At 42.8% G+C, this 15,387-nt stretch overlaps 1 long non-coding RNA gene across 1 annotated transcript; it reads right to left on the bottom strand.

Moving 5' to 3' along the window:
• Window positions 1-12,848: 12,848 nt before the first annotated feature.
• LOC121081425 lies at window positions 12,849-14,270 on the bottom strand. Its single transcript, XR_005825690.1, has 2 exons — window positions 14,121-14,270; window positions 12,849-13,071 (listed from the first exon to the last, which is right to left on the bottom strand). It is a non-coding gene; the product is annotated as an uncharacterized LOC121081425 (long non-coding RNA).
• Between the last annotated feature and the right edge of the window lie 1,117 nt (window positions 14,271-15,387).

Below are 15,387 nucleotides of genomic sequence, written 5' to 3' on the forward strand. Positions count from 1 at the left end.
AGTGAATGAGATGGTCTGGATGCACACTGTGCAAGCCAACGTGCATCTGAAAAAGCCTCTCAAGTCGTAGCCTTCCTTTGGCAATGCAATGACCGTTTTGAAGCACGGTAGCTTGTGTTATAAGCAGGCATCTATGAATGAGGAGAGTCATCAGAGGCAGACCAATGAAGTGTGGAACAGCGTAGACATCTCCACAGAGATGCCACTAATGTAGGACTGGGAAACTGAAGGTGACCAGGAAGTCTATGGGAATCTCCCTTTTGCATCTGTCCCTGCAGATAGGCACCAGATGATGACAGACTTAAGCAAAATTACAATTAGCAGTTTCATATCCTAAACCTCAAACGTGTCTCCTAATGTAGGAACTTAGTGCTACGTCTCCTTCATCTCCTGCATTCAGGACCTCCATCTCTGGAGGAAGAAGATGAGTGTGGAATTACTCTGAGGCTTTCTGCACAGGAAACACAGTCTGTCTATAACCCTTACATTATTGGTTTGATTTGTGTTTTTTTTTAAGAAAAAAATAACTTTGAAGTCTTCATTAATCTCAGAAAAATATTTGCTTTAATTATACAGGTAACAGGGCAGTGTATCTACTGCCCACCCCATCAGTTATGGTTTACTTTCCTGATGGCAAACAGGGAAGGAAAGGAACTGAAAGAGAGGAAAAATAGGGAAAAACAGAATGGCTGTTTCTGGGGTAAACATCCAGCCTATGACAGGGTAAGGGAAGGAGGCACCAGTTCTGGACTTTTTATACTTCATCATAAATTATTCTGCTTTGCTTGCAGACATGCCCATGACACTGCAAGTCGTCAACCTGTGATCCTTTACCCTAGACCCCCAGGAGCCTGGGAGCTAGTATCTTTTTCAAAAGTTCAGCTCATGACAGTTCCTTCTTCAGCTTGCTCTGATCTGAGACTGGGCTGGAGTTTTCTTTTACAATAACATTTGAAAGATTATGTTTTCTGCCATCACCTCTTCCTTGCCTTTGTTCTCTAATACAGTGTAAACCATGAGTACCTTGGCATTTTAAAACATAATTTGCAGGGGACTGTGTCATCTGATGCTACCTTCATTTAACAGGCAGCATCTGCTGCCTGTGTCGGATGCCCCATTTGCTGCAAATAGTGTGGGCAGCAGAGCTGACAGCTAAGGTTCCCCGAGCCTCTGCAGTGCAAGACCTTTATTCAACTGTTTATAACTCTGCCAGATAGATTTGTATTAATCTTTTCACTATGAAATACGTTCTGTTTTATGTTCCTTGCCAGTGACGTCAGATGAGATGTCTGTTTGCACCTGGAAATCCTAGTCAGTCCAGTCACCTTTCATAGAACAACAAGAAAAACCCTGAGTTTTAGCAAATGAGAAATATGAAGTAAGTATTATAACTGGCATCTCTTGTCTCCCAGAGGCAGCTATTACCTCCTCCTCCTCCTCCTCCTCCTCCTCCTGCAGGTCCTCCCACAGCTGTAACCCCAGCCGACTCATGTCGAGCTTGGCTTGTAGTCAGTGCTGTGATACTCAATAGCTTTGGATCAGTGCTGATGACTGAGATAAGGCAAACTACATGAAATCCCGGGTATTAAAGACAGAACTTTTGCTATGAACATGCCAAATATTGCTGATGCACCTGTTTTATGTTCAGAGTGGGAAGACGGTCAAAAAGGAAGTGGCCAGCTTTAAAAGAGAAGCAGCACTTTCAATTTCTGAAAATAGCCCAGATACAGAACTGGGTAATAAGAATACGTTACTGAGTAAATGCATGTTTGAAACGTGCTTGGGCATTTTTTCATTGTCACACACAAATAGTATATGCAATGTTTTCAATGTATAAATTCATTTTCACTGGCCTGGAGCGCTTCTTATCTCCATTTACCACTGGCAGGGTTAAGGTGCTGCTCGATGACAGCGGGCAAAGGTTTGCCAGAGAGCCTGCAGTGAAATCCATTACACGAATTGATTTGCCCTTTTCCCCTGATTTTCACTGCAGTTCTCACACAGATATAACGGAGAACACTGGGGATGTTAGTGTGCACAAGCTAACATCCTCTGGCACACAGATTTTCTAAATCTGAAGGTGATTTTTCTGGGCAACGTATTAATTTCCTCAGTACTCAATGGGAATGCTGGCTGCAACTGCACTGCAGGCAGGGAAATTATAACAGGTCAGAAACTTGTAGGAGCGTTAGAGAGTAGAGGAAAATGTTGGTCATTGGTAAAAGAAACCTCCATTAGAACATGAAAGTGTGCAATATCCTAGGATGTTAGGGACGAGGAAAAAAGCATTTGGCATATGACATATCTGCTCTCCTTTGCTGGCTGAATCCAGTTAGACGGTACACAAAAGTGTCTTATAATGAAGTGAACAAAGATTTTCCACACCTACTAGGGTGGTAACCCTGGAGCTATGAAAGAAAAAAAAAGAATCTCTTAGAAACCACAGAACACTTGTTAGTACTTTAAAAGATTGTACAAGCCAGGAGAAAAGGTTTTTATGTTGGCTAGTTGAAAGAGACAAGAGAACTTACTAAGAAGTGTGATTTTTTTTAATTTTTTTTTTTTTTTTTTTGGTTTGACCATGAGTCCCTCTGAGCAAAGCAGAATCTTTGCAACCTGGGAGCTTGGTTATGGGGGTAAAAAAGAGCATGAAATGTGCTGCACTCACACTTGAAAAGAAATCTTGATTCACTCCCACACACGTACAAAATATATATACCACACAGTAGTACATAATGGAATCACGGCGTTTTACCTGTAGGTAAATACAGATCTATAAGGTAAATGCGGCGATCCCTCTGCCTTATAAAGCAAAACAGTCATAGAGACTGATTACTGTGGCGGGTGGACTGCTTGGTGCCGCGTTTTCAAGCCCACTAAGCCGGCAGGTTTCTGAGCCTCCGCACAGTACATGGGAACCGTGCGAGGGAGTGATTGTGAAGGGGAAAGGACAAACCCCCGGGGACAGCCCTTGAATCATTAGAGCTGTTGATCAGCATACCATTCACAGGGTAATGTCAGTGCTGTGGGACCGGGAGAAGGAAAGGGCTGCTGGTGGTGCCACTCTTCACTGCAGCTCTTGAGCTCTGCTCAGGACTGAGTCCCGAGAAGATGAACGCACGGAAAAAGTGTGTTTTGAACAATCGCCTCTTGAGAACCTGATTCTTTTCCCTCTGAGTTAAAATCCTATTCAATTTGATATATTAATAAACATTCATTCCACATATGGAATTTAAAAGCAAGAATCTGCTTTCAAAAATACAGGCGGCATCTGGACGTGCTGCATATAGAAAATCAAATAAATAGCTTTGAAGAAAATGTTTAATTTAAAGCAGAGATATGTCTCGTGTTTAGAGCACCAGGTTTCATTCGGGACTGTGTCAACTCCAGAATTTGCCATCTGAGGACTCCTCTGGTGTTCAGGACTAAGGGCCAAATTCAGGATCCATTTCCTTTGAGGATGCGGGTAGTTAAACGCTGTTCCCTGTCTATGTATTTAATTTCCTATGGGTACACAAATACTTTATGGCACCAAGAAGGCCAGAAGGCATTCATCACCCCACGTTTGGGAGGTGTTTGCCAGTCTGTGGGAGAAGATACAACACATGCAGCACCCCCCAACCACCTCAAATTGCCCACTCCCAGCACACACATTTTACTAAAAGGATGAATTTACACTTTCAAAGATCCCTGTGTTCTTGACATAGCTCCTCAGTTCGTTCTTCAGTGGACAGTGTTTGCTAAAAGCTGTGAGCAGGTGTGAGAGATGCAGAGAGTGAGGACTGCAGTGAAATTCTCCCACCTGCTTCCTCCAGCCTGTTACATCCATCCCTGAACAGGGTTCCCAGCTTGGCCCTGAACACTGTGCCTGTGGCATGCTACCCAGATTGCAGGTATTTATTTTGTCCAGATAGCTGGAAACAACTGAAATCTCTTAACTGTGCACTTGAATAAGGCTTTGAACATACTGGTTTTGCCTACATGGACGAGAAGCAACATAATTAATATGAGGGGGGGGGTTAAATTATGTTTGAATTCTTTGATTTCTGGACACTTTCAAGCCTTCTGTAGTACATGCTGAGGTGTGAGACCAAATGCAAGCTGGGTATTTGGGGACAGTAATGACCCGCAGGCAGCGTCTCCATCTGGAACTGTAAGGAAATTGCACAAAGAGCCAGATCACCCATCTGTATAAATCAGCCCCTTGATATCAACAGGGCAGCGCTGACCCACATTATCTAATTCCCCAGTTGTCCGATGACACTGAGAATCTGAGGTCTGAGATGCTCGGGTTTTGACTCAAATTAACCTTTCCCCCATAGTTCTCTAACTTTAGACATGAAGCTCATCTGCACTACTACCTCCAGCCCTCACACATATATTTTTTTAAGACTATCATTTGGAAAAGAATAAGCTATCTTTACAGAAATCTGAAATGTTAGAAAGATGTTCAGAGCTCTCGTTGTTGTAGTTAAAATAGAATCAAAGTAAAATCAAATATTCTCTCACTTACAAACACGGCAATGAGCACACTGATATAAAATCACTGCAAGTTTTTAATGTAAAAGGCTACAAGAGCCTAAAAAAGTTTTTGTCACTTTTAAGAAGCACGGTCTTCTCCAAGCCCTGAGGGACTGCTGAGTGCCATATAATTCACCAGCAGCCATGGCTAGCACAGCATATTATCAGGATTAGCTGCTTGCCTGTATAAGCACCTTGCAGCCTGTGTGCATCACACCAACGACTTGCTCTGCCATAGGTTCATGTGCCAGGGTGCTGAATTATTCACTGTCTGCTGTCTGAGTGGCAGAGTTTGCAGAAGTCCTTTCAAAGAAATAATAAAGGGGAGCTGGTGAGGCTGGTGCAGGGGGAATGCGGGACAAGATCTGGTCCACAAAACACGCCGGGAGGCACTTGCAGATTCTTGAGTTTTAACGTGGTAAACAATCCTGGCTATTATACAGAAGAATAATCTTTAATAAGGATGATAGCTAGTTAATAGCTACACTGAGCTCAGTGAAAGGAAAAGTCGAGTGGAAAAAGCTGACTGTCTGCCTCAGATTATTTATTTCTGGAAGCTACATTATTTTTTATTACATCTATGTATAAAATTCTTCACATGGAGCAAGTTTAATCCTCCCCAGATCTGTGAACAGTGGTTAGCATCAAGATATTACTCCAGAAAACTCCCGTGATACTGCTTGTTATTTCAACTGGGAAGAGTTCTTTTACAATTACACTGCAATGATGGAATTAGCAGGGTCAGAGGAGGTAGCATGAGAGTTGAGAAACAAGCATATGTGACAACCTCCAGGAGACGATTTACATGTGTGAAGCAAAATGTTTCCAAAACTAAGAGGCGTGCAAGCTTGACAAGCAAGTATGTAAGTGCAGTCGTTTTGAAAGCTGGGCTGCCTTACGCAGACAGGCAATCACCAAACCAGAATAGGGGTGTATTTGCTGGTAAAGGTCAGAAGTTAGACTCCTGTGGGCACTGGCAGAAGTCAGAATCTGAGACAGTATCTTTTAGGTTGGGGTCACTCCCAGACACAAATTTTGGTCAGTCTTCGTGAAGGGAAGAGTTAATAGCTGTAAATGGCACTGGCATTAAAGGATGCTGGTGCGTGTAGCTGCTTCCGACCTTGACACGCTTGCAGCCTCCAGCACAGACTGCGATGCCGTGGCCAGTTTTTCAAACAAGAAGTCACCATGAGTGGTTGTGTTCAAAGAGGATTGAAGGTTTAGACTGGGAAAACAGCTTTCAGGCAGTCTAATCTCGTAAAGTATTACAATGTACAAGGGCAGCGAGAGTAGGTGTTCACCTGTCAGTCTGCTGCGTCGAAGACAAGAGCCTATCTCCACTCTCACATGCACTGACTTTAAAAAAAAAAAAAATCACATGGGTAAAAAAAAAAAAAAAACAGGGAGGGGGGGAAAACAACATCTTTGCTACAGAGACATTTTTAACAAGTATTCCAGAAAGAGCACCAGCTATCAAAAAGGCTGCCAGGACCAGAAGGAGCTATCAATCGAACAAGTTTACATTTCAAAGTTTTTTGAGAACAGTGAAAATGTCTTTACCCTCCTTGATGGGAAAACGGCAGTCTATAGGAAAGTAGCTATTTGCTTCTTCTTACTGAAATGCATTTCTCTGAAGGGGCCCTTTAACCCTGGGAAGGGTGGTAGCATGTATAGACAGACAGACACACATATATATATGTGTGTGTATACATACATATATATATATATATATATATATATATATATAAAAAGTAGCTCTCCTGAGGGTTGTCAGAGCTGCTTTAAGACCACAGAGCTAGCCTGCTCTCTTTTCCCTTTTCATATGCCATTATTCAGCTCTAGAGCTTCTCTCTGATATTAGAAATGAACTGGTTAATTTTTTAAAACCCTTTCCTTATAGTATTTAAGAGATGGCAGAATGCATCTGTCTAATTTTGACATATATCAGATAATTCAGTCAAGTTCCCTCATGCGACACAGCTTTGTTCCCACGAAAAGAACCTGCTGCAAACAAAAGGCCACAGTATATTGTACAGCATCGCTGCTCCCAGATGTTTCAAAATTAAACTACTAAGCCTCCCTGGCCTTGCGAAACCTGGAAGAGTACAAAAAATGGAGTGATTCTTAACAAGCTGCATTTTCTCTATCTGTGCTACTTATTTCATCTCTGTGCTTGATTTTTCTGAGTCATTTGAAAATGATTAGGCAGCTCAAATAATTGTTTCCTGGGTATATTAGCAGCACTATAATTGTCATGTTTAGAGCTAAAGTTGGTAAAGACTGTATTCTGCTCTGGAATATTCTAACTTCCAATATACAACAGCTCACAGATAAATATCTTGAAACTTTTATTACTAGTTTCCCTAGTAGTTCTTTTCTTTGTTTCTTTGACAGGACCCCAGATGGATTTGGTCTGACACTGTTCTTCATTACCCAACGGCACTGCCTGAACTCTGGACGGAAAGGTTGTCATCTAGCCTTTGGCCAGCATCTTGCAGTCGCTACCATAAGCTGGTTGTTGCATACTCTCCTCTTCTGGGTGGGAAGAGCAAACGGCAGGACCTTACTTCTTTGTACACGCAGAAAAAAACAAATATCTACCACAATATGTAATTTATGTGGGTGCAGTCAGAGCCTCAGACTGACTTATTGAAATAAATTATACTTGTTATAATTCATTGGGGGGGGGGGGGAAGTTATCGGTTACCATGCCAACACTCTTTGTAAATACCATTGGTTCTCAATGAACTCCTTTTGACCCGCTGGTCTGAGGTTGTTGCTGTGTGATGTACATAATTCTCTCAACACTGGTCCATTACTTCTGCTCAGGGTTGGGGGTCAAGCCTGTAGTGTAAAGTCAAAGAGAATTAGCAGCACTATCAATAACCAGCTGCAGGACTGCATCCCAAATGATAGACCAGAAAAATACAAGGAAAGATGAATAAAAAGTGGAGGAACATGCGTGTATATTCTATAGTTTGAGCAGCTGCTGTGGACTATCAACATCATCAGGAGACCTCAGCGCATTAGCATAAATTCAAATGACAAATGCACAGTGCTATTCAGAGACTCATTAATTTGCAATGGGTGCAGTGCTCATGACATATTAGTGAAAAATTCAAATGTCTTTGTAGCATCGTGAGTTTAGTTGCGGGACCTAAGTTGCTAAAATGAAAACGTGTGCAGTTTTTTAGCAGTTTATTAAATTATGAAGTGTGATGACTATATCTGTACATCTTTTTAAGCAGATGAGGTCCAGCGTGCTCCAGCACCAAATTGCATGGTTTGTGTCGAAATCTCCCTGTCAGACAAATTTCGAGCAGGATCCGACACACAGGCTGGGCGCTCGCTGCTGCAGCACGCAGGCTGATATCTCCCCCTCCTGGGTGAATTGCATTGCCACCGAGAGGGAAGGGAAAGACGGCTGTTTCGTGGTTTGTGCTTTGTTACGCCTGTCTTCCCTGCCACTTCAGCCACCGGTTTTGTTGCGCGATGTTTATGGGAGCCAGCGATAGCAGAGATAAGATAATGCAGTATGATCATATGCAAGCGCGACGGTTCCCTCTGTCACTGCCTGTGCACACCCGTAGCCTTACATGTAGGGCAGCTTACACGGGTAGGATATGGAAAGCCTTAATTGCGAGTATCTTGTCTTAAGCAGTGGCTTTGTTTATTTGTACAAAACAGAGATGGGAAAGGTATACATTTTCATATGGAGAATGACCTGGCCATAGTACTCTTCAATAACGTCTAGGTCAAGCTTGCAATTATAACGTACAACTACTGAAATACAGGGCCACGGTGTTTATTCTTAGTGCCTCGACTCTGCCCTGTGTGTGCAACTCCGACACGCTGCCATATCTTGCCAACCTCAATGAACACTGCAAGCTCCACCTTATATTTCTGCTTCCTCTTGGATCTCTAACTGTATCATTGCCTGGCCCTGAGTTTACGTGTTTTTCTGTCCACCTGGCTGTCACGTCTAGTGTGGGTTTCCTTTACCGGAAAAATATACTGCAAGATAATTGCTAGTACTTTTTTTGAGGAATAAAAGCCTGAGTTTTAAACTGCAGGGGCCACAATACCTTACCAGTAAAAATAACTTGCATTTTCAAAGTCACTAGAATTTAGCTACAGTCTCTGAAAAATTTTGAAGCAACCTGATTTTTGAAGACAGGGGAATCAGCTGCCAGTTGCATGTCCAAACCCATTAGTTGCTCTTGAACATTTGGGTGTCTCTGTAAAACACAGTAATATTTTATATATACACCACTCATTAGGTAGCACAATAATAAGAGCCTTAATAAGGTTTGCAGAATCTCCCAGCATATGTCACGCCTCGGAGTGAAAGGAAAGCCATTTCTCATTCTGGCTTCTCATCTGTGTCATGCCACCTGCCATGTAGGATATGGTATGTCACAGCTCAAAAAAAAAAAAAAAAGACCAGAAAAGAAAATGATGGCATGCCTTTCCTATCCCTGCAAGGAGTGGCACATGCCTCTGTGCCCCCGAGTATTTGGATAATCACGATGCTCCACAGGTGACATGGGCTGGCCGTGGTGAGCTAACTGCATGTAGAAAGTGGTTTGCCCTCTCCACACAGGGAAGAAAAGCAGCCAGCACATCACCAAACTAAAACTGTAAGTCACTATAAACTGGCTTAAAGCTATTGTTTCCAAATTACACAAACGGATTAGGATGCTCATCTGCCCTCAGCTTCCACCTCTTCCAAAGTCTTTCCAGGTAGGCATCTGGGGTGAAACCACAAAAACTCTGTGTGAGCCTCCCATTAAAGTCAGCTGAAGCTTCATCACGCACTAACATCATTTACTTTCATTAACCTTGCCCAGACCTGACATGAACCTCCACATCGCTTCGGATCTGAGTTATTGCAGACAGAAGACAGGAGTTTGAGAAGGAGAGGGCAAATGCGGTGGCATGGTGCGATGCAAGCAAAGGGTGCGTCGGGGCATGCAGATGTCAGGATCGGCTCAGGGCCACGCCATTCCTTCCATCTCCAGGTTTCAGCCGTGGGAAACTCTAAAAATCTGGAGCAACGGTCGAGACGACCTACAGTTATTTTAGACACAGAAGGGCAAATGTTCAGCCACGAAGGCTGCTCCAGGGGATTGTATGGAAGGAAGAGCCAAGAGCAAGCAAAACCATGTCACCATGGCCCAGACCGATGGAGGAGCACAGCAACCACCCACTGACTCTCATTTCCCCTTTGCCGCTGAAAACCTGCTGTCAAGCAACAGAGCAGAGCCTCTAACACAGGCCTGTGTTCAAATATTTTAAGTACAGGGCTCTAGTTCTGACCAGAGTTGATGGAGCAGCTGAAGGTCCCTCTACAGCAAAGAAAGCCTTTGGTGGCCTTCAGCTGGCGCTGGCTCTCCATTATTTCCTTCCCTCCCCTCCACCCAGGGTAAGACCGGAGCAAACAGTACAGTGCCATGGATGATTGCCTAATGTGATTGTTGATGCTAGCAAGACCCTAAAGCTTAAATGACAGCCATGGAATCAGAAGAGCCTGCAAATGAATGAGTCGCCCTTCTCCTCCCACCACCCACATCAGAAGTGCTGAGCAGGAGCTCAATGCAGCTGAGGATTCAGACCATTAGCTAAATGTCACTTATACTGACTTCTGTGGTGAGATGAAATTTTATTTTCTGTGCATCTCTCAAAAGCCCAGTTAAAGGAAACAGGGCACGGGTCTTTTAATGTTATTTGAAAGAAACTATTCTGTATTTCTTATGAGAAATAACTTTTCTTCATTAACAGGCAACACTGGATAACAGGGTTTGGTTTAAAATACAATCACCTAATCTCTGGAACCAACTGCAGAGGTTTCCTTCTATTTACAGCAAATGCACTTGAGATTTAGGCATCAATGAAGAAAGCATTTTGTACCTGATCAAGAGCACAGGCAAAAGAAAAACTTCATTGCAAAGAAGTTGTTTTCCATTGCTGCAAAAGGCAGGGTTTTGCTTTTGTTTCAGAAAAGCCCCGATCCGTTTTTCGTTTTGGTTTTGTTTTTGTTTTGTTTTGGTTTGTTTGTTTTTAACATCACACCACTAGAGAGGCAAGCTGCTGTGGACACTTCATTTCCAGGGGTGATGCTAGGAACATGTTCCAAGGAAAGGTACCTTGTCATAGATATCAGGTGGCTGTCAGGCTAGCAACAGGACTCGAATAGGGAAATGTCGCATCTTAAAATCCTACAAAATTATTATTACCTGCAGCAGAATCTCAGCAGAGGGAGTTTGATAAGACAAATGGAAGATTAGATTGTGTCTACAAGCTGGGAGAACCAATGAACTCCCCAAAAAAATGTGGTCAGTGGGAAGAACTTTTCTCTGAGCTACACCAGTGAAAACCCAGTCAGTCTATCAACTTCAAAAGTAAAACTTGGTCCTAAGTGATTAGGAGGAAGGAGGTGACGATATTATTAAGCTTATGACACTGTTTGTGTTAACATCTTCTTTTGTGCAGAACATGTTTGTATTTCAATCGGCAAAGTATTTACAATGAGGCTAGATATACTCACCACCAAGGGCAATTAATTCAGGGTTATAAAGCTTGTGTTTCAGAACGGGCATGAATAATTCAGTGTTAGGTTGTTTAAGTGTGTTTTGTAAAATAGAGCTGCAGCTTTTGTTTTTCTTGAAAGCTTCTGGAAAAAAAAATGTGATTTGGGTTTTTTTCATTTTCTCTTCATCCCCGGGGAGAGCAGTGGCCTTTTGATGTTCCACATTGACCTGCATTCCTTGCTTGTTTCCCACTAACTTTGAGAAAATACGACTTAAAATGGGAGGCTTGCATGTAAGGAGTAAGGAGTACAGCACTAGCCCTGGGTGTCAGAGCCTATTAAACAGGCTGAGGTGCTTCAGACTGCTTTAATCATTACCAGCCTTGCTGGACTGTGAATTTTTACGATGCTGATAAGCAGAAGTGCACACAGACATAAATGCAGTACTTGCTTTTGAGTGCAAGTCTAACCTGATAAATGAATTTACAGAGCTGAGGGGAAGGTGTCTGTGCCGTGTCTCCATCTCTGCTTCAGGCGTGTCACATTACCTTCACGCTACATCATGGGCTACACTCATGAACCTGGAAACCCAGCCTGGGCAACCGCTGGCTGGTGACGGAATTTTTGCCCAAAACAGTCTTTACCACCCAGACTCAAGAGACAGAAAAAAAAAAAAAAAAAAAAAAAAAAAGGAAAGAAAAAAAAAAAAGGATTTTTTTTACAGCCTTTGCGAACTGTTGCTATACTCCAATACATACAAATCTTGTATAGTCCCCGTTAGAGGCTGGGTGGGCAGGAGTATGTCAGGGGAGAAGGTGTAACCTTCATTATGGTTCTATCATGTTCTTTAGAACTTCCATATTTGAGGGCCCTTCGTGAAGAGCCAGAAACAATATGCCTGAGGGGTGCAGACAGCCTCAGTGAAGCATTAAGGCATCAGCTCAGGTAATTGATGTCCATAATGTAAACCTTGCTGGACTTGGTATCTTGGCAGAGCTTAGGAAACTTCAGGGTCCCACCAGAAATGTTCTTACACATCCGGCAGGCATGGCCAATCATGCCAGCTTTGGTAAGTATCATGTGCTGAAAAGCAAACCACCTCAAATGGATAATCTGGGAGACAGCTTTGGAGTTTTTTGACTATCTACCAAAAACCTCATCAAAGGATGAAACCTTGTGGTACTCATGCCATAGCTGAGTTGAGCCTTTCCAGGCCAGGCCAATAACTGCTAGATAGCTAGCTGGAGATAATCTCATTATCTGTCCAGACCTCCACAGCTGGAGGGCAAGCAGTCCATGGTGCAGCTGAAATGCTGGATTTTCACACTTTTCTGTCCAAACTCCTTTGTGTAAGCAAGCCGTGAGACTTCTGAGAACGAAGGAGAGTGGGTACGTGCACATCTCTACCATCACTCAGACTGTGTCATGCTCACTTACGCCTTTTCCCAGGGACCTCCACGTGAGGGATAGTATTTGCTCACACAAGACCACAGCTCAGGAAGATTATAGAGAAATATTGAGCCTGGTAATTCAGTGTTTTCTAGATAGTCTTTCTTATTTCTATAATGAAAAAGTTAACATGGGAGTAGACAGGGCAAACTCCACATCAGATTTTCCCTGTGGGAAAAGGACAAACAGGAAAGTCAATATTCAATATTTGCAGTGAGTTGTGTAGCTTATCCAGGCTGTCTGCAAGGTTAGTGTGATTAAAGATTATGATTTGAGGGGAAACAAATGTGTGTCCCAAACCAGCATTTCTCTTTAGAAAAATGTACATCTGTAATTGTTACCTCTCCAGTACTTGTTGTAAGGTTGATTTATTTTTTTCTCTAGAGCGATGAATCTCAAACAAATGCTTGGATGCTGTAGCGTACAACAGTGTATGGCAGATCTGTTTCCTAGTTAGCGTTCCGTATTTCTCCTCGTTTGTGCTGCAGCACGAGAGCAGCTGAGTGAAATGTCCAGACCTCGTGCATCTTAGGATTGCTGGCTTAAGGAGGCATACACCAAGTGCTGGGAGACTGTGGGAAGGAAACAAATTGACAAACAGCCAATGGGAAACAGAGAAGAAGGCATTTTTACTGCACTGTGTTTACAACTTGTACTTTCTCAGATCCTAAAAAATCTGCTGTTTTGCCTACATGTCTGCAAGACATTATAGTTCGACTTGGTAAAAACCCATGCATGCCAGTGCACAGTTATTAAAGTAATAGCTTCCCCAAGCTACCATGTGCTGAAAATTCAGGTTTAGAATTGCCTGCAAATTCTGGCAAAATGGAAGATTTAGTGAGAGGATCTTCAAATTCCTAAACCTGACTAGTGTATTTGCAGCCTGCCCCTTCTTGCTGCTTCTGTTTCTGTGTGACAGCATTTTATCTTCCAAAGCCATGTTAAAGATCTCTAACCTGAGAGTGAGCTAACAGAAAAGGGAGAGTGGGGGTGTAGGGGGGTGTGGGTGTGCATTTGTCCTGCACCCACTCCTCAATTTTGAAAAACAAGTGACGTACAGAGCAGCCAGGAAACTGCAGTAGAGAGGCAGCTCAAGATATTCCTGGGTACGTGTATTAGGGGGAAAATAAAATGTACAGGGCTCTCTCCTTTTTTTCCTCTTTCTTTTCCCACTGAGGAATGGTTTGGGGGGGGCTGTGGCAGGGTTGTGTGTCCGTGGCACTCCCCGTATCTCACTAGTTCTTTGGGGGTCACAGACCACCTGCATCCATCATGGGAGGGGACACAGCCAGTTTCAAACAGCGGCATCCTTTCTTTCTCACATTTTCAGACTTATTTTTAATGTTAGAATAAGGTCCTCAATGGCTACAAAAGGCATGCAGAAAACTTAATTTACACCGACACATCTCCCAAAAATGCATTTGTAAGTGACAAATAAATTATTTATCAGGTATGTTCGAAAATATTGACCCAGGGCTTCCTCAAAGCCCTTTTACTATGTGAGAGCTTGTTTTCATCCATCTTACTGTAACGTTCTCAGCCCTTGTTTCACTAACAAAGCCATTGTCATTGTTTTCATCATACCTCCTAATTATATTAATTATTTTCTGTTGTTCTTTACCTGTCTTTTGCTGTTACAAAGCTCCTCTGTGGTTTGCAGTGTCACAGAATTGTCAGAAATTCTGCATGTTTGACTTGCTGTTGTCTTGTTTAATAAATATGAGCTCCCAGACAGTTTGCAATACTTCATTTCCCAGCCTGTAGAGCGTACACAGTGAAAGAACTCATGTTAGAGAAAAGACTCTATTTGCAATACCTCCGATAACAAACCTGGTACAGAGCTCACACCAGAGCCAATCTAAACATTACAACACTTAGTAAGTGAGCCACAAAACATAATCAGCCCAAAGTACACTGTACTATGGAATGCTTAGAGCATTTACAAGTTTTTGTAGTCCTGTTGCTACCAGCTGAGGTACTGGTGTAAATATTGAAAGTTGTTATTGATTTCACACTAGAAAGTTTCATAAAATAAATTTAAGGAAGTAAGCGTATCTTCAGTCTCATACAATGAGTGATGCCTATTGCTTTTCAGTTAACAAGTAATAATAAATCTGTCACTTGAAGGTAGTAAGAGGCACTACTTTACTGTCTTCCTAGGCTTGGCCTAGGTACTGTTTTTGTAGAGGCGCAAAGGCGTGAGCCCACAAGCAGTTAGCCAGGAGGTGAGTTTGGGTTTTAACTGTAAACGCATCAGCTGTTTCACAGGTGCTGCCCGTGTCCATAGTCTTACCCTCCTCACCCCTGTGCATGCAGAAAGGTTTAATGCTTTCATGGAGAGCTTGATCATCACAAAGCATCTTTGCTTTTGGATCTGAGCCAAGGGGATCACCCTGGTGTCACCAGGCTTTTGGTGGCAGATTTCTCAGTAGATGTTTTTTAAGAGCTGCATTCAGTTGCACTATCCCAACGGTGTCCAGTCTTTCTGACCAAACAGCACCTTCTTCCATGAGATGTAGGATGATGAATGCTGTGTTTGTTGACCCAATGTGGAGGACAGTTAGTTTAACTAGCCTAAGCCTCCTTGCCAGAGGTTTGCATGGCCTCAGAAGGTAGCCAGGTTGGAGATGATCTGGAGACATTGCTTGAGCTCAAAATTGAGGATCTCTGCTCTTGCCCATGGTGAGCTCGTGGTCCTGTGAGAGCATCCATGGACAAGTTTCACCTTCAATCACAGGTGAAAGAGACAATCTGGTCAGACCTAAAGACTGAGTGAGGTCGGGGGGGCAAGTTTGATTTTTTAAAAGGAATTCTAGTGTCATATTTTTTATTTGCCTTCTCATCCAATTCTTTTTGTTTGTCATCTTCAAGGCTGCACAAAGAGTGTA

This window comes from Falco naumanni, chromosome Z, assembly GCF_017639655.2.
Source record: "Falco naumanni isolate bFalNau1 chromosome Z, bFalNau1.pat, whole genome shotgun sequence".
In the NCBI taxonomy this organism is placed as follows: Eukaryota; Metazoa; Chordata; class Aves; order Falconiformes; family Falconidae; genus Falco; species Falco naumanni.